Source organism: Entelurus aequoreus, linkage group LG17 (assembly GCF_033978785.1).
Source record: "Entelurus aequoreus isolate RoL-2023_Sb linkage group LG17, RoL_Eaeq_v1.1, whole genome shotgun sequence".
In the NCBI taxonomy this organism is placed as follows: domain Eukaryota; kingdom Metazoa; phylum Chordata; class Actinopteri; order Syngnathiformes; family Syngnathidae; genus Entelurus; species Entelurus aequoreus.
In genome coordinates, this window is record NC_084747.1 from 6,277,012 (window position 1) to 6,298,022 (window position 21,011).

At 40.0% G+C, this 21,011-nt stretch overlaps 1 pseudogene; it reads left to right on the forward strand.

Annotated features, from left to right (window-relative positions):
- The first annotated feature begins 6,984 nt into the window (after positions 1 to 6,984).
- Positions 6,985 to 21,011, forward strand: part of LOC133632209 (neurogenic locus notch homolog protein 1-like) — an 82,905-nt pseudogene continuing 68,878 nt past the window's right edge.

Sequence of the window (21,011 nt, forward strand, 5' to 3'; positions counted from 1 at the left end):
AGGCTGAAGCTTAGAGGTGACAGAGCTTTCGCCGCTGCTGCTCCCAAGCTCTGGAACGACCTACCTCTGAGTGTTAGACAAGCCTCCTCTCTTCCTGTTTTTAAATCTCTCTTAAAAACATACTTTTATTCCATGGCTTTTAACACTGAGTGATATCCATCCTGCAATGGCGCCCCATAATACACCTGCTGTGAACCTGTTCTTATGTTTTTTTATGTTTTATTTATTTTATTTATTTATTTTTTATCGTGTTCTGTTTGTGTTGTGTTGTGTTTGCTCGGTTCTCGTATTATCTTTTAACCTACCCATTGTACAGCACTTTGGCTACCCCTGTGGTAAATTTTAAATGTGCTTTATAAATAAAGTGGATTTTATTGATTTGATACATATACATATGTATATATATATAGATATATATATATATATACATGCATAAAAACATTTTTCTTTTGTATTTTTTTTTTAATGAATTAAGTAACGTTTGTGACAACCTTTTTCCGAAACACAATATGTGCGATATAACAGGATAATGCATACATTTATCATTTGTTTTCAAAACGGTTACAAAAAAGTGGGACCCCAAAAATTTACTGTGAGACCCCATTTTGAAAATTCCTAGCGCCAACACTGATGGAGTATTGGTGCGTGCTAAACAGCAGCAAGCAACTGTGGCCTGCGGGCCGGTTCTAATACTAATCAAATATCATCCCGGGGGCCATAGATAATTCATTCGTGGGCCGGATCTGGCCCGTGGGCCTTGACTTTGACACCACTGTACCAGACTAACCTAAATGACGAATGATCAATGGCATAATGTGGTGAATCTGCAATCTCTTGAAACACTACTAACGTTACCGCAAGTCTAAAAAGACACTAACCATAGTAAAACATAGAAAAACTATATTGTAGATTTGTGAGTCTGCTTAAAATGTCCTGTTTATGATGTACTTATCTCATGCAAAAAAGTCACAAAGCAAAAACAGTGTTTCCTTTGATGCTTGACATCTTGGCATAACAGAGGTTTGAACTCTGAATGTTTGCAGGATTTTTTCCCCCAATTTCAAAGTTAAATTTGGACAAAGGTAAGTATATTTGACCTACACTATAATGTACAACACTATTAAGGTACCTATTGTTGTATAAAATTCCCTTGGGAACCAATCCAAAGCACCAAACCAGGTTAAAATCCATAAAATAATTGATGGACTTCACTAAATATCAAAAGCAGATTATGTGCTTAGTGTTACAGTTAATATCACACATTTACATGACAATACAGTATGATCTGATTAAATGGTGGCATTAATGTGCATTAAATCACTTTCGACGTTGGGTACCACATCTTACATTGTTTCACACCATAGCGCTCTGTCTGCCCCTCAGGCTTTCAACGTCTGCTGACTTATGACTATTTTGGCCGTGTGTTTGACTTTGTGGTTTGTTTTGAAACGGCGCTGAGGGCTGACAATTGTTTATGAACAAACAGTCCTCAAACAAGATGATTTATTGGGAAAACTACTACATCCGCTGTACCATGACAGCAGTTACCTGGGAAATGCCCGATGGGAATCTACACCTGCTTTCTCTGACTTGGCCCAAAAAAACAAAAAAAAAATCCGAACTCACTTCATCAGCATTAGTTTATCAGTGTGGAAGATCTTAACTGATAATACAGAAGACTCTTTCTCAGGCTTGTTTTTCATGATGGTGGTACTGTACTTTGGATGAATATATGGGCGGTTTCATTTTTCTCTTGTGAAAAGTGCAGACTGTTCTTATGAGCACGTGAAAAAGGACATACAGTGGTACCTCGGTTTTTGTCGTTATTAATCATATAAAATGTTTTTTTTCGAATAAATAATGCAAATCCAATTTAAATCCAATTAAATCCCAATTACCCGCCATGGGGCCAAAGGAAGTTGCCATTACTTGCACGCCACACAGGTAGGGGCGCTGTTTTATTCCAGTGGCAGGTTTTTTCCAACAGTGCTGTTAAAACCGCATTATTATGGAGCCAGAACACTGCCTGTAAGTCGTGGTATTGGGAAAAAAAACACTTGGCATTATAGAAAAAGTTGTATTGATACTGAAACTAGTATTGGTATTCTAAAAAGTTCGAAACATTCAAAAAACTACAATATTTTTTGTGGATATTTTTTGTATTATGATGTTTTCTAACGCCAATCTACAGATTTTTTTTTACACGGCGTGGCGAAGTTGGTAGAGTGGCTGTACCAGCAATCAGAGTGTTGCTGGTTACTGGGGTTCAATCCCCACCTTCTACCTTCCTAGTCACGTCCGTTGTGTCTTTGGGCAAGATACTTCACCCTTGCTCCTGATGGCTGCTGGATAGCGCCTTGCATGGCAGCTCCCGCCATCAGTGTGTGAATGTGTGTGTGAATGGATGAATGTGGAAATACTGTCAAAGCGCTTTGAGTACCTTGAAGGTAGAAAAGCGCTATACAAGTATAACCCATTTATCATTTGTACACTGTTATTATTTTTTTGTTTTTTTAAGTGTTACAGGTTTTTATTTTCAGCAACTTCCTCTCCCATCCATGATACAAACTGTGCCAGGAAGTTAAAAAGAGAAGTGAATTTGAAAAATAGAAAGTTGAAAATAAAATCTGTTAAAAAACACTTAAAAAAACAATAACAGTTTTTTTCAATACCAAAACCAACTGGCAGTGTTCTGGCTCCATCTGCCTACCCCAACTTGGGATGTGGGATACCACTGATTTTGTTTCTGATCCGATACCAAGTAAAATTCAGGCTGGTATCCGCAATATCGATCCCATGCCGATATTTTGTGCAAATATACCTAATGCGCTGGTAAAAATTAAGAAATAGTGTATTTCAAATGTGACTGATCTTGGGGAATCATCTTCAAACAACATCAAATCACAGGGCGAAACAAATGACAGTGTTATTCTGCACTGAACGCGTTATGTTATTTGAATTCAACTAGGGCTGCAACTAACGATTAATTTGATAATCGATTAATCTGTCGATTATTACTTCGATTAATCGATTAATAGTCGGATAAAAGAGACAAACTACATTTCTATCCTATCCAGTATTTTATTGATAAAAAAACAGCATACTGGCACCATTCTTATTTTGATTATTGTTTCTCAGCTGTTTGTACATGTTGCAGTTTATAAATAAAGGTTTATTTAAAAAAATAAAAAATAAAGCCTCTGCGCATGCGCATAGCATAGATCCAACGAATCGATGACTAAATTAATCGGCAACTATTTTAATAATCGATTTTAATCGATTTAATCGATTAGTTGTTGCAGCCCTAAATTCAACTCTGTATGTAGTGTCTCCAAATAGCCTACAATAAAAGGATATACCGTATTTTTCGGAGTGTAAGTCGCTCCGGAGTATAAATCGCACCGGCCGAAAATGCATAATAAAGAAGTAAAAAAACATATATAAGTCGCACTGGAGTATAAGTCGCATTTTTTGGGGAAATTTATTTGATAAAACCCAACACCAAGAATAGACATTTGAAAGGCAATTTAAAATAAATAAAGAATAGTGAACAACAGGCTGAATAAGTGTACGTTATATGAGGCATAAATAACCAACTGAGAACGTGCCTGGTATGTTAACGTAACATATTATGGTAAGAGTCATTCAAATAACTATAACATATAGAACATGCTATACGTTTACCAAACAATCTGTCACTCCTAATCGCTAAATCCCATGAAATCTTATACGTCTAGTCTCTTACGTGAATGAGCTAAATAATATTATTTGATATTTTACGCTAATGTGTTAATAATTTCACACATAAGTCGCTCCTGAGTATAAGTCGCACCCCCGGCCAAGCTATGAAAAAAACTGCGACTTATAGTCCGAAAAATACGGTATACACTTGCTGTTTTATATTAGTAAGTGACTCATTATCATTGTCAGTCATTTTCTTTCGTTTAGACAAGATCTCAATGATCGAGCTAAGGGGTGTCCAAACTTTTTTCACCGACGGTTGCGTAACAAATGTGTGCTGGAGCCATTTTGATATTTTTTTGGTAAAAAAAAAATTTAATGCTGAAATCAGACACATTGCATATAGACAAAATACATATACATAAAGACAAAACGTAGTGTCAGCTTTGGTTTATGAATGACAATGTGTACTGTCATTAATTATTACAGGGGTGTCCAAAATGCGCCCAGGGGACTATTTGTGGACCAAAGCTCAAGTTGTATTGGCCCGCAACATTTAGTCGCAAAAGAATAATAGTGAAATTGTAATTTGAAAAAAGCGAAAAGACATAATGTAATGAGAAAAAGTTGAAACTTTGATACTAATAATTAGGGATGTCCGATATTATCGGCCGATAAATGCTTTAAAATGTATTATCGGAAATTATCGATATCGGTTTCAAAAAGTAAAATTTATGACATTTTAAAACGCCGCTGTGCACACAGACATAGGGAGAAGTTCAGAGCGCCAATAAACCTTAAAGGCACTTCCTTTGAGTGCCGGCCCAGTCACATAATATCTACGGCTTTTTACACACACAAGTGAATGCATGCATACTTGGTCAACAGCCATACAGGTCACACTGAGGGTGACCGTATAAACAACTTTAACAGTGTTACAAATATGCGCCACACTGTGAACCCACACCAAACAAGAGAACATCCGCACCGTAACACAACATAAACACAACAGAACAAATACCCAGAACCCCTTGCAGCACTAACTCTTCCAGGACACTACAACATACACCCCTGCTACCCCCCACCCCACACCTCAACCCCGCCCACCTCAACCTCCTCATGCTCTCTCAGGGAGAGCATGTCCCAAATTCCAAGCTGCTGTTTTGAGACATGTTAAAAAAAATAATGCACTTTGTGACTTCAATAATAAATATGGCAGTGCCATGTTGGCATGTTTTTCCATAACTTGAGTTGATTTTTTTTGGAAAACCTTGTTACATTGTTTAATGCATCCATAGCGGGGCATCACAACAAAATTAGGCATAATAATGTGTTAATTCCATGACTGTATATATCGGTATCGGTTGATATCAGAATCGGTAATTAAGAGTTGGACAAAATCGGAATATCGGCATAAAAGCCATTATCGGACAGCTCTACTAATAATTAATAATTATACAATGTGTCACTTATAACACAAAGCTGAGTGTGTTTTCAAAGTGTTGATATATGTTTGTAACATTTATAAAAAAAATCTAAAATATAAAAACATCTCCCCCATACTTACACTTTCAACTATTGTATAAAATTTCAGATTTATTTTTTCATTACATTATGTTTTTTTGCTCTCTTTACTTACACTCTTACTGTTTTTTTTCCCCTGACAACATGTAAAACCAGTAAAAACCTGAGCCGCGGGCCGCAAATGGCCCACGGGCCGCATTTTGGAGACCACTGATCTCGTTACTTTACACCAGGCCTGGGCAATTATTTTGACTCGGGGGCCAAATTTAGAGAAAAAAATGTGTCTGGGGGCCGGTACATCTCATTTTTAGGAACACTAATACAAAACCTCACAATAATGTCTGATTGAATGCTAAAAACGTTATGACAGATCGCCTTAAAAAATTGAATTTTATGGAATTTTAACTTTTTTTACTGAATGAGACACCCAGAATGTACATGAAAATAAAGAATGGGGGGTTTACAATATTAACTATGAAGGATAAAACACTGAATATTGACAACTTATGAACATCACACCCCCTCTCCATCCACATAGTTTACAATCATACAAAAATGCAACAAACGCAGTGAAATATGAACATAAAGGGTAAAAAAAAACCAACCACCTTTAATCTGATTTATTTGATATATCACTAAGCTTTAGAACTTTGTTGTAAAAATCTACTTCCGCGTCTGTCCCTGACACCCGCATTTCAGGCTGGCCGATCTGGAAACACTCTGTGGAAACGCTCCCCACCCACACTGCTCGGTGCCTCGTCTGAGCTGCTGTGACTTAGATGACCATAGTAACTAATTAGATGACCATAGTAACTAATTAGATGACCATAGTAACTAGTATATCATGCAAAAGCGCAGATTACAAGCATTGGAATAGTTTGTATAGTTGAAGACTTTTGGTCATTAGAAAACATCACTGCACATCATAATGGCAGCTACACTACCGTTCAAAAGTTTGGGGTCACATTGAAATGTCCTTATTTTTGAAGGAAAAGCACTGTACTTTTCAATGAAGATAACTTTAAACTAGTCTTAACTTTAAAGAAATACACTCTATACATTGCTAATGTGGTAAATGACTATTCTAGCTGTAAATGTCTGGTTTTTGGTGCAATATCTACATAGGTGTATAGAGGCCCATTTCCAGCAACTATCACTCCAGTGTTCTAATGGTACAATGTGTTTGCTCATTGGCTCAGAAGGCTAATTGATGATTAGAAAACCCTTGTGCAATCACGTTCACACATCTGAAAACAGTTTAGCTCGTTACAGAAGCTACAAAACTGACCTTCCTTTGAGCAGATTGAGTTTCTGGAGCATCACATTTGTGGGGTCAATTAAACGCTCAAAATGGTCAGAAAAAGAGACCTTTCATCTGAAACTCGACAGTCTATTCTTGTTCTTAGAAATGAAGGCTATTCCACAAAATTGTTTGGGTGACCCCAAACTTTTGAACGGTAGTGTACACTTTCCATCCTAAAGATCTAAAAACATTATTTACTTAAATGTATTTCCAAAAACGTTATGTCTGGCGGGCCAGATTGAAAAGCTTAACGGGCCGCATGTGGCCCCCGGGCCTTAATTTGCCGAGGTCTGCTTTACACGGTGTTCCTTTTAATGATATACATCGCCTCAAAAAAACTAAAGTATCAAAAGTAGTGATATTTTGATGTAAGAAATCGATATAGTGCATAAAGATCTTATATCGGCGGTATTCCAGTAACGAGCAGCACGTCGCGATACAGTCCCCCTACTGCGCATGCTCACTGTCACAACTTTACTTTCGCGGTATTTGCCAGTTATGGTCAGATAAATGTTATTTATGACTGTAAATACAGATTACAAACATCAAAAATGAAATTATTTGGACACATTAATTTGGTTTTAGTTATTTTGGCGAGTTTTGACAAACTAAGCTAACACTAACTTTTTACCGCGCTAGCATGCAGTAGCGGACACCGTGGGCCGGGGCAGACTAATTGCTGGAGGTGCCGTGGGTGAGACTATATACAGCACATTGGTGAGACTACAGCACAAACTTTATCTCTTCATCCGTGTGTGTGTGTGTGTGTGTGTTCAGGGGTTACCGTGGGACCGCATGGAAGAAAGGTCCTCCCCTCTCCCAGATGTGAAGCAGCGAGCGGAGCAGGGTGGCGGTCGGGTCATTTCTAGCCTGACAAGTGAAGTGACAACATCTTCATGTTCTTAACTTTGGTCATTCCGTGGATCACTTGTGGACTAAACTGAAAGTTGTTTTTTTTTAAAGTTTTTTTTGGTTGTTGCAGACACACATCGGTCGGATGTATGAAAAACCCATGTGGACTTGTGCAACCGTTTTAAACCAGAAGGAATGCCTATTTTGTTGCTCAAACTAACTTTGTTGTTGTGGCTGACTGGACTAACGCGAGGTGAGTAACGTCAATGTTATAACTGGTTATTTAACTCTTGATGAAGTCTACCTGTTGCAAACGTGTTGACATTTGCTGCAGGTTTCATCACTCATTATTCACTTTGCATCATATTTCAAGATGTGCTCTCTGGCCTCTCAACTGCAGTGTCAAATATACCATGTGCATGTTTGCTGGCTTTTTAGTGTATTATACAAACCCTGTTTCCATATGAGTTGGGAAATTGTGTTAGATGTAAATATAAACGAAATACAATAATTTGCAAATCATTTTCAACCCATATTCAGTTGAATATGCTACAAAGACAACATTTTTTTTGTTGTTGCAAATAATCATTAACTTTAGAATTTGATGCCAGCAACATGTGACAAAGAAGTTGGGAAAGGTGGCAATAAATACTGATAAAGTTGAGGAATGCTCATCAAACACTTATTTGGAACATCCCACAGGTGAACAGGCAAATTAGGAACAGGTGGGTGCCATGATTGGGTATAAAAGTAGATTCCATGAAATGCTCAGTCATTCACAAACAAGGATGGGGCGAGGGTCACCACTTTGTCAACAAATGCGTGAGCAAATTGTTGAAGAGTTTAAGAAATACCTTTCTCAACCAGCTATTGCAAGGAATTTAGAGAAATACCTTTCTCAACCAGCTATTGCAAGGAATTTAGAGATTTCACCATCTACGGTCCGTAATATCATCAAAGGGTTCAGAGAATCTGGAGAAATCACTGCACGTAAGCAGCTAAGCCCGTGACCTTCCATCCCTCAGGCTGTACTGCATCAACTAGCGACATCAGTGTGTAAAGGATATCACCTCATGGGCTCAGGAACACTTCAGAAACCCACTGTCAGTAACTACAGTTGGTCGCTACATCTATAAGTGCAAGTTAAAACTCTCTTATGCAAGGCGAAAACGGTTTATCAACAACATCGCTTCGCTGGGCCTGAGCTCATCTAAGATGGACTGATACAAAGTGCAAAAGTGTTCTGTGGTCTGACGAGTCCACATTTCAAATTGTTTTTGGAAACTGTGGACGTGGTGTCCTCCGGACCAAAGAGGAAAAGAACCATCCGGATTGTTATAGGCGCAAAGTTGAAAAGCCAGCATCTGTGATGGTATGGGGGTGTATAAGTGCCCAAAACATGGGTAACTTACACATCTGTGAAGGCGCCATTAATGCTGAAAGGTACATACAGGTTTTGGGGCAACATATGTTGCCATCCAAGCCATGTTACCATGGACGCCCCTGCTTATTTCAGCAAGACAATGCCAAACCATGTGTTACAACAACGTGGCTTCATAGTAAAAGAGTGCGGATACTAGACTGGCCTGCCTGTAGTCCAGACCTGTCTCCCATTGAAAATGTGTGCAGCAATATAAAGCCTAAAATACCACAACGGAGATCCCGGACTGTTGAACAACTTAAGCTGTACATCAAGCAAGAATGGGAAAGAATTCCACCTGAGAAGCTTCAAAAATGTGTCTCCTCCGTTCCCAAACGTTTACTGAGTGTTGTTAAAAGGAAAGGCCATGTAACACAGTGGTGAACATGCCCTTTCCCAACTACTTTGGCACATGTTGCAGCCATGAAATTCTAATTTAATTATTATTTGCAAAAAAAAATAAAGTTTATGAGTTTGAACATCAAATATCTTGTCTTTGTATTGCATTCAATTGAATATGGGTTGAAAAGGATTTGCAAATCATTGCATTCCGTTTATATTTACATCTAACACAATTTCCCAACTCATATGGAAACGGGGTTTGTATTATAGATGCTCCACTTCTGGGCTCAGAGGCTCCGCCGTCAAGCCCAAACCAAAAAAAAATCACACCTAGAAGTGACATTTTTGGGGGTGGCTCACCTGCAAACAGTCTCTAAAAAAGTTCTTTAAACAAGTCCAGGGGTTTGTTGTTATTAAAAGTTTTCCTTCACAGGCCTAAGATGCTCCATGCCCACGGAGGCGTGTTTAAACCAGGGGAGGTGTGAGGCCACCCTGGATGGCAATGGACAGTGCATGTGAGTACCTACAAAAATCCTCTCTTTTTTTTCTTGGTTCGAATACCTGCAGTTGACTTTGTTTTGGTCCACACACATGTGAGGCCTCACTTTTTTCCTGGTCTGGTTGGACACCAAGTGCGCCCCCTCTGTAGGCAAAGCACTAAATCTTGTTTTCGCTTTTCTTTCACCGAGCGACAGCTGGGGTTGCCAGAAGCCCGGCGGCCATTGTTCTCGGCCGCGATTAATTCTGTGTGACTAATCTGGGTGAGGCTTCCCAGAGAGACCAGACCACCAGACCCTGTCCTTCTAGACACAGACCCCCCCCACCCCCCACCCGCTCTCCTGGGATTTTGTCCCTAAGTGGCCGTCCGTCTCCCTCATACTCCCACTGGACAGATGGCAGTAGAGTTTTCTACATGGAGACAAGTTATGCGCTTTGTCTGCCGTCAAGTGCCTTTACACTCATATTAGGTCGGCCCGTTGGAAGTGTAGTGGTTTACATAGCTGGCTTTCTGGTATCTAGCGTGGGATCAGAGTCAGTCCATGATGTAGTTGGGATAGGCTCCAGCTCCTGTTCTAGGTTAAAGTGCATGTGTAATGGATGTCAGGGTGTGTGGCTGTGCAACAATACATTGTGTAAACCTCAATCCCCAATGCTTTAAGAGCTGCGCTGGACAATGAGTTGACAGACTGGGGCTTTTAGCTCATTGGTCAGCACTGCCCAATTAACTCTCAATCGGCAGAGACGTGTGGTCCCTTGTTCAAGCCCAGCAGGGCTGGACTGTGCAGGATGACCGCTGTTACACAAGAATGGATGTTTTCAGGAAACCTTTTCTTAACAGCCCATTAGCTCATCGAGTACAGTCGCATCCTGCCATACCATTTGCAGCTAGGTCGTGGCTTTCCATGACCTCCTTTCTCATGGATGTGGTAACGACTCTGACCCGCCCCTAGCCAGAAAAGCCAGCCCTTTGTACCTGCCTACCACTTTACAGAGAACAGCTTTGTTGAAAAAATAAATCATAAGAACAATCAGGCTTCGCTACACATCTTAAAATTGCAAACTGAAGCACCGCCAACTATTCGGCAGTCAGCTACAAATGACGTGGGGGCTGGATGTTTTTTTTCTCTAGCAAATACGCTAACCTAGCCTGATGTTGCTGTTAAAATGTGACTGTAACGTTAGTAGAGCTCACATAGAGCCAGGCAGGCATCTTGAGTTTCCCGCCATAACTTAATTTGGTCTGGTTGTGTTATACACCCCCTTTTTTTACTCTTCCAGTCGCCTCCCTACACTACACCGCCACACACTCCCGCCCACCCTCCATTCCTTTCTCCGTCTTCTCTTTTTGGGGGGGCCACAAAGCCATCATTGTGCCTCAGCACTCTCCTTCTCAGACTTCTCCAATTAACCATGGAGATGAGGTGCTCGCTCCAGTTTGAAAAGGTTTTGAGCGGGATTGCCAAATATATTGTGTAAGTGTGTGGGATTACTGTATAAACCACTTTACTCAAAGTGTGTTTTATGGAATCCATTGAATAAAGCATGGGGCCGTTCACGAAAGACTGTATCTTGGTAAGAAAATAAACAAAACATTGTCATTTTGACGACGTGTAGATGGTAAAAGTAATAATGAATTTACTTTTAATCCACTTTATATTTCTGGAAACTCAAAGTGCTACAGAGGGAAGAAGGGACAAGCAAGACACAATTAAAATGTGATGAAAAAATAATAACTATTGTATAGCAACATCGAAGATTAAAAGCCTGTTTTTGTGCCAACTTTTAAAGGGGCCTTATTATGCAAAACAAACTTTTCGTATATCTGTTGGTACATGTTGTTTTGTATTTGGGATCTGCTTAAGTCCCCACATTTTGAAATCAAACCATGGAGGCTTTGCAGAGATATGTATAAAACATTCTTGCCTTCCTTCAAACTTCCAGGAAACAAGCTGTTTGGAATTTGCTCCAAATTCCATTGGTGACGTCAGTGGCTGATCAATATGTGGCACTTGGAGATTTACCCAAAGTGCTTTGTCCGCCATTGTAGTCCGACGATGTGGTCAATAAAGCTACCATTTTTTTTGCTATCTTATCCTCACGGACATGCATACTCCGCTGTCGCCATTTCTTATACAAATTAGCCTATAGTTCAAACTTAATCTGTCAGTAGCCTCGCTATGGAAGCGCTAAAAACGACAACAGCGATGGCAGGCAGAAGACGCTGGCAAAGTGGACCCAAGTAAATAAGACCGCTTACAAAACGGCGCATCCTGAAGAGACGGTCAGAAAGCGTCTTGAAAACGGTCTGTCAAACATAATCTTCGGTCAAAATTTTGACCGAAGAACCGCCATTACATGTTATGTAGACCACAAGGAAGTGTTTTAAATGTAGGGAAAAAAATCATGATATGACCCCTTTAATAAGTGATATTGGCACGATGTCGTCAGGCATTTTTTGAATTTAAAAAAATTGTCTGCACATGCAACTGTTTTCAAAAAACTGTAAATGAACCCAAAAAAATGACTGCAGTTTAAGGTTTGCTTGATAGCTGCGTTTGTTTTTTCAGTTATTCTTAACTTTTTGTGCATCATTTTGCCATCAAGCTGGATTTTTATGTAGCGCCAGGGCAGGAAATGTAGGTAGAAGCGGTCAGAAAAATGAACATGGCACAAAAAAATTCTCATTTGTCTTGAAAATGTAAAAGCACCATTGTGCAGTGTCCAACCAAAAAAAAACTTTGCGTGTATACATTAAATGATATATTAATGTCCTGTACTATGATGTCTTTCAAATCCAGATGATGATCACTTGTTTATTTACATTTTGACCACCCTCTATGTTTTCTTTCAACACACCAGACTTGTAGTCATGCCAATGTGTTGTCTTTTAAGTGTAGTCTGCTGCAGTTGGTGACAACAAATTACTTTCATTTTTCACAATGCTATTTTGAATTTACACATACACCTATCCATTTACATACACAGATAATGTAAACATCTGCAGATCAGGGATTTGCATTTGACCACATTTCCTCAATTCGTTAAACACTTGAATTACCATAGTGGAAGTCTTCATGGGCTTAGATCAACTTCCATAGCTAATGCCACATTCTTCTTTAGAGAGCAAGCCTGTTCAACATTGAGAAGCATTGCACTCCATTTTGCTTCACGGTGATAAATCCAATATCAATTTTGCACAATTCGATTATTTTTAACGAGGGGTAAATATGCCCATCATTAGTGCAGAACTTGGAAAGTCCAATTTATCAAATCTCATCAGATCAGGTTGTAGTCTGTTGTAAATTGGGAACAAAAAGTTTGATGAAGACCGTGATCGCTCTCGCATGAATAGAATTCCATTCTCAGCCTAGGAGTCGGGGGTAGGAAAAAATGCCTTCAAGTTGTTGGAAACATTATATAGCTGTTTGCACGCTTACTATTAGCAAACTGCTAGCTTCTCTCTGCCACCTCTAACACCTGAGCTATAGTTGGCCCTTTCTCGCAAACGTGCCTCCAGAATTGGCCGACTTCCACTGTGGATGCGTGTTTTGATGTGTTCTGTTAGCGTTTGCGGTTACGAGCATGGTGAGAAGTTTGTGTTGAAATCTTTGTCAGGGAATTTTTAGCTGAAGTAAAAAAACAAAGAAGGTCGCTCTTGAACTTGACATGTGGAGTTCAAGTAAGTGGCATTGGATGTTTCAGTTGACAGCCATACCTACTTGACATTCCATACCCAAAATACCACGTCTCCACTCTCCCATATCTGATTGAAAAGTTTACTACAGACCAGGAAAAATCATCTCCTCAACCTTTCTTATAATCTCTGCCTTGTTCTATTCAATGCTAATCAGTCACTTAGTTACAAGAAATTCCCATTTGATTTCCTTTGATGACTTATGTTCTCAAACTAGATTCAATATAATAACTATGATTGTTGTCAATAGCAAACAGAAGTTTTGTTGTCTGCTGTGTAAAGACTTCACCCGTCTCTTTCCCCAGGACGTTACGTGCCTTGTTTTGACGCCAACAATCATATGACTGGTTAGCATGAGTAAAGTCACATAAGTTGATGTCAAAAATGTAAAATATCTTTGAAGGCATTCCTTTGCCATTTAAATCCTGTTATTCCATCTTATAATCACGCCTCATTCTGTTGTAGTTTCCTTCACGCATTACAAAAACTCTGCGGTTGTCATCGATAACATGAGATTTTCCCTTTATGTCTAATGTTAGCATTGTAATTCACATATCTATGCTAATGTCGCTAATGTGTGTGTCCTCTACTGTCCCAATCCCTAATGTTACATTGTTGTATGGGTTATATGGGATCTATTACGTTGGACAAGTGCAGAGTTACAATGTTTATGTAAAAAGTCAATATTGTAAATTACACAATTGCGCTTCTTGCAGAACAGGGGTGCTCATTACGTCGATCGCGATCTACCGGTCGACCGCGGAGGGTGTGTCAGTCGTTCGCCAGCCAGGCATTAAAAAAATAGTCCTAAAAATGAGCGATCATAAATCTTCACTATGACGTCACTTTCGTCACATGATTGACATTCACGGCACCAGAGGGTCTTCTCAGATGACGCTGGCTGCTGCCAGCTCATTATTAAGAAAAAATTACCGACAGGAAGGCGAGAAACACTTTTTATTTCAACAGACTCTGGCGCCGTACCTGTCGTCAAAACTCCAAAGACCGACTGCACAGTTCCTGCCTTCACAATAAAAGCTCTGCTTCATCCTGCCTGCGCTAAGAGTCTCAGAAAGCTGGCGTGCACAAGCTAGCAAGCTACGGAGTTTGCCGCCAATGTATTTCTTGTAAAGTGTATAGAAAGGAGTATGGAAGCTGGACAAATAAGATGGCAAAAACCAACCACTTTCATGTGGTATAGGACAGAAAGGAGGACTTTTTTTCTCCTCCATTTGAAAATGCGGACGTTATCAGCACTTCTGTCTGATTCTAATCAATGCAAGTCATCAGAATCAGGTAATACACCAATTTATATTCTTGTCTTCATTAAAGAAAGGAATCTATATGTGTTAAACATGCATGTATTATCATTAAACACCTTTAACTTGTTAACAATATTAACTATATGTGTTAAACATGCTTGCATTATCTTTAAACACCTTTAACATGTTAACAATATTAACTATATGTATAAACATTCTTGTATCATCATTAAACACCTATAATTTATTAACAATATTAACTATATGTGTTAAACATGCTTGCATTATCATTAAACACCTCTAACTTGTTAACAAAAACATATATTTCATGAATAAGTAAATATAAATTATATATATGAATGAGGTAGATTCCCACGACTTGATCAATTGAAAAGTAGCTCGCCTGCAGAAAAAGTGTGAGCACCCCTATTGTAGACACATTGTTGGAGACAGGCGTTGACAAACACAACCCACTAGCATCAAAGCTACGGACAAACCAAACAACACAACCCACTAGCATCAAAGCTACGGACAAACCAAACAACGTTTTCCTAGTAGGGTTTACTGAAAGCACTTTTAAGATGTCTAAATTCCATCATCAAGGGTAGATTTTGGGCACCACACTACTGTATTGTGGCACCTCTGAGACTTATTTTAAAGTGGAACTGCACTTTTTTGGGGAATTTTTCCTATCATTCACAATCATTGACAAGAACACAGATGTATTTTTTTTTTTTTTTGCATTCTAAAGGATAAAACAACACTCGTAAGACGCGGCTAATTGGAGTCTCCTGTGTTACCTTAAACACTCCAAAACAGCTTTAAAATCCTCCATCAACATATACACTCTGTAAGTATTTATATTAAGGTAGTGCGGCCGAGCGGTCTAAGGCGCTGTTAAGGCTCCAGTCTCTTTGGGGGCGTGGGTTCGAATCCCACCGCTGCCAAATGTATTTTACCGTGAATTGATTAACGTGGACCCCGACTTAAACAAGTTGAAAAACTTATTCGGGTGTTACCATTTAGTGGTCAATTGTACGGAATATGTACTGCACTGTGCAATTTACTAATAAAAGTTTCAATCAATCCATAGTAAGAGACTCGTTTTTCCACCTTCCCAAAATCTACCGGAAACGTCCCTGGCCGTTTACCAAACAGACAATTGTCCAACAAGTAAATCACTATAATATTGATCATGAGACATGCTTGTTATGCATGTTATTACAACTACATACACCGTCAAGGTAGTTATGTACAAACAAAACATAAAATGTGGGCTAATTTACAGATACTGTAACATTATTGTTCATCTTTTTCAGTCAGTACAAATTGTTGTCCTATCGCATTGTGTTGTGTATTGCTATACTCAAAAGGCATTGAAATGTTGACGCAGAAGCTATAGCTTACCTCTCGCCATAGCCCTGTGAGTGTGTGTCTCTGTGAGCAAAGCGATGTGTTACTACACTAGAAAAAGACTTCCTCAGTGTTCGCTCTTACAATAACAATGTTGCTGCAGCTTAGTTATTATACAGGTTATGGTACGTAAACAAAGTACCGTAATTTCCGGACTATAAGCCGCACCTGACTATAAATTTAGGGGGAAATACAGATTGCTCCATATATAAGCCGCACCCGACTATAAGCCGCAGGGTTTTAATGTATAATTAGCGTAGTATATAGGGGTTCCTGCTACCACGGAGGGGATTGTTGGGACAGAGATGACTGTTTGGGAACGCAAAGCGTCCCATTTATTAACTATAAATCTTTCAATCATTCAATCAAACTTTCACATCTTTGACATGGCGAACAGCATTCGTGCAGAGTACAAATAATACAACGGTGCAAAGTAATACAAAGTGCTCGCCTGTACGTTATCAAAATAACCAGCCTACCGGTATATGAAAAGTCAGTCTTTAATCATTGTGTCATCGTCTTCCTCCTGTGTACTAAAACCACCGAAATCCTCTTCGTCGGTGTCGGAGAAGAACAGGCCGTAAATAAGCCGCACCCTTGTATAAGCCGCAGGGACCAGAACGAGGGGAAAAAGTAGCGGCTTATAGTCCGGAAATTACGGTATTGTTGGCGGTTTTTGGAAGCATTTTATAGTGATTTAGAGCAGGGGTGTCAACAAAGCCGCGGGCCAAGGTTGAACAAATTAACCTTTTAATAGGGACCCAAACAAGTTTTGCATTGAATATTGAACAAGCAAGGCTTATATAACTTTATAGTGACATGCAAAATCGAGTTTCAAATAGCAATAATAATAATTAAAAAATATCAATGGCATATCAAATACTATTTAAATAAAAATTGAATGCCTCTTTTCTATTTGCAGCCTTCTGTGGTAAATATCAACATTAACTTTTTCCACAGGCTAATAAATTTGAAAATAAAATAACAATGAATAAACCAACCATTCAGGACTTTAAACTGCTCAGTAACTCTGATCTAATCTGATGTGCTCAAGCCAGATACATGGCATCTTTTCTTGGATGCTAGTTCATTAATGTCGGGGCTCAGGCTTTGAGCTGAGGCAACCTTCATTATCGAACGAAGGTGTTCATCAGTCATTATATCTCGTAGTCCACCCCGGACCACAGTCTTGGGGGCGTGCCTTAAAGGCACTGCCTTTAACGTCCTCTACGAGCTGTCGTCACGTCCGCTTTTCATCCATTCTAACAACGTGTCGGCCCAGTCACAAGATATGTGCGGCTTCTGTACGCACACACACGTGAATGCAACGCACACTTGATCAACAGCGATACAGGTTACACTGAGGGTGGGCGTATAAACATCTTTAACACTGTTAGAAATATACGCCACACTGTGAATCCACACCAAACAAGAATGACAAACACATTTCGGGAGAACATCTGCACCGTAACACAACAGAACAAATACCCAGAACCCTTTGCAGTACTAACTCTTCCGGGACGCTACAAAATACCCCCCTCCTACCCCATTGGTAGAACACCTGGCTGTTCACCTGACTGGATTTCTTCTATTGATGCGTGATGCATGACATCTTATGAATTCATGCTTTTATGCAGTGCTTATTTCACTTCGTCATAGCCTCTTTATGTAAAGTACAAAAGTGGCACGTTAAAACTTAACATGTCAGAGGATTTTCACATTTTCCTTCTGGGGGGGGGGGGGGGGGGGGGGGGGGTGGCCTTCTCTGATAACAAACAGGGCCATTAATTCCATGCTGGTATGTGCAGTGAATGCTACAATATACCACCACTTCAATGAAAGTGAGACCTTGTCTTTCCAGTTCTGCAGATTCTTCAATGGCACCTCTGTTTGCTGTGGTCAGATGAGTCTGTCTTTAGCACCCCCCCGCCCCCCCAAACACACACACACATGTTGACACACACCTCCATTGAGAGTCAGGAAATACGCTCAGAGCAAGGGAAGAAAAGGTGCCGTATCTCATCATATGATCACACAATGGTGAAACACAGGCTTTTTTTTTTTTTTATTCATGTCTGCCGCTGTTGTCAGATTCCCTTTGGTGAATGTGTTTGATGTAAAGTGAGCTGATTGATGGACTTGCTGAGTGGACAATTAACCAGCACTGAGGATTTGTGATTATTGTTAGTTGTCATTTGCCAGGACAAATCTACCAGTCCTTAACTTCTTCCTGGGAGGAGTGGCGGTCGTTGTTACCCCACCCTCCTCCCTGTCAGACCACCTGTTTGCAGACTTGGTGGGAATGACGAGGGACGCGCGCTCGCCCACGCAGCAGCACGCTCCCAAATGCCCGCGATTAACCTTTTTTGGCCCTTTCAACTTTACACAACAACTGCCTCACATTGCTATGTGTGCGACTTACGGTACTTGTTTTTCCTTTACATTTTGTCTACTTGCAATTGTAAGCATATTCATAAGTGCCGTTTTGACATAAATGTTTACACAACACCATTTATAACTGAAAACGGATTGAGTCAACTGTTGTTTCAGTGTAAACAAAAAAAAACAGATGACAGTGTTCAGTGTAAGCATGTACAGTACAAGTGCATCACCACCAAAAACAACAATGGCTGCCCGCAGGGGGACTCCCACATTCTTATAACATGTACTTACCTTAAATGCTTTAATTATATTTATGCAGAGAGGAGAAGGCATTAATTGAATACAAGGGATAACTGAAGAAAGGTGGTTCTTTTCTAAATGTTAAAAGTCATCATATATAATAATTAGGGATGCTTTAAATGCTTTAAAATGTAATATCGGAAATCCCTCCGTATCGGTTTCAGGATTATCAGTATTGGTTTCAAAAAGTACAATTTATGAGTTTTTAACACGCTGCTGTGTACACGGACGTAGGGAGAAGTACAGAGCGCCTTGAAGGCGCTGCCATTGCGTGCCGGCCCAGTCACTTAATATCTACGGCTTTAGTTTATGCAACAGCCATACAGGTCACACTGAGGGTGGCCGTATAAACAACTTTAACACTGTTACAAATATGCGCCACACTGTGAACCCACAACATTTGTTCAACTCTACGCTCCACCCCCAACATGTGAGACACCATTATGCACACCTGACTCTGTGGTCTAGTGGTTTGCGTACCCAATTGTAAGGTGGAGAGTGGAAAAAATGGGTTCAATCCAGTAAAAAAAGTAAGAAGTGAATAGCCCACAGTCTTTTCCTTTATTGTTAAATTTGTTTATTTACACAATGTGAGTGTGAATGTTGTCTGTCTATCTGTGTTGGCCCTACGATGAGGTGGCGACTTGTCCAGGGTGCATCCCGCCTTCCGCCCGATTGTAGCTGAGATAGGCTCCAGCGCCCCCCGCGACCCCGAAGGGAATAAGCGGTAGAAAATGGATGGATGGATGGATGTTCCCTGTTTTCCAATTTTATTTTCCCTTCATTTTGCCCTTCTTTTCCCCTGTTTTCCATAATTCTTTCCTTATTCTTCCCTGTTTTCTCTTGTTTTTTCCCTATTTTTGCATGTTTTCTGGGAAATTTCCCTTATTTTCAAATATATGGTCTGACTACACTTTTTTTTACCATGGTTGTTTTTGTGCATTTTCCCGAAATGACTTTCTTCTGGCTTAAGTGGCCTTATAGTTGAGTCAGACCCTCCAACAGATACCGATTGTATTTGGTGATGAACAGAATGCAGAGGCAATGTGATGATAATAGAGTGTTGTCATTCCACCTGCAGACAACCGTGAAGTGGTTCCCAGCCTCGTAAAGTGAGCAGTGGTGATAGTTATTAGCGCTGCGGTGACCCTCAACAGACACACACACACAAACATTAGGGATGTGACCATTTGAGCTGGCCCTATACCAGCCTCCCTGAAGGCTTCCAAATAATGAGTGTCTCTAATGACGACTTGCAGATGCGGGCTAGGCAGTTCAGCTCTCATGTACAATTAGAGAGCAAAGAAAAGAAGGATTGATGAAAGGCGAGGCAAATAAGCAAGCAATGTTTCTCCCTGTCATTCACTGTGCCAAAGGCCGGGAGATGTGATACTTGGCTGTTCCACAACAAACAAGTTGACTTTGTGCGATTTACACCGCCGTTGGACTTACTTATGTGTGATTTCCCATGATGGCTGCTGATAGTCTGTGCGAAGGAACAGCAGAGGAGAGCGACTGCCCGAGGGCGACGCTTTTAACAGATCAGACAGGCGCAGGACCAAATAGTCAGGAAATGAGACTGGGCGGTGGAGACACAAATACGACCAACTCGGTTTGACTCCTGGTGAGGACCGCCAGAAAACGAGACCAATATGCAATGCGGTAATCTTTAAGAAACAAAGTTTTTGACTTGTTTTTGGAGGGGTTTTTTTTATAATCCGTGGGACAAGTTCTGCAGACGACTTGCTGTCGAGGCAATGTTATATGAGAAATGTAGACAGAAGAAACCTTCTCCTGTACTATAACATTGAATAAGTAACACAAAAGGAAATTACTGTAAGTAGTGGGACTGTCTTACGGTCAACATTTTCTTAAAAGGCTTTACCAGTTGAACTTCAACCTCTTTGTTTGGACATCTGTTTGGATTAGTATCAATGTTTTTCAATAATAAACAATGGAAATAATCCGTTCCAAGGTCAAACAGTCATTATTGTAATACTGTATGTACTCTAATCGTGTTAAACAAAGTTAATCACAACACATTAAATTGCAATTTAGTCCCATATTACAGTATTTTTCAACAATTTTTAACATGTCTCAGGCATCTCTCAATAGTGTATTGAAAGTGTGTTGGCCCAAATCAGGTCTTAGTGCTAGACTTTTAAACAGTTCAAAAGTGTGTGGAGGTTGCCCTCCTGGGGGTTCTTCAGACCACCAAGCACCGACATGAGAGTCCGTTTCAGGGTTACAATAGTGCTTTATTTTGATGAATTGTCCCCGGCTTCTCTTTTTCACTCGCTCTCACGCCAGCTCCCGTCCGGCTCCAACCACTCTCTC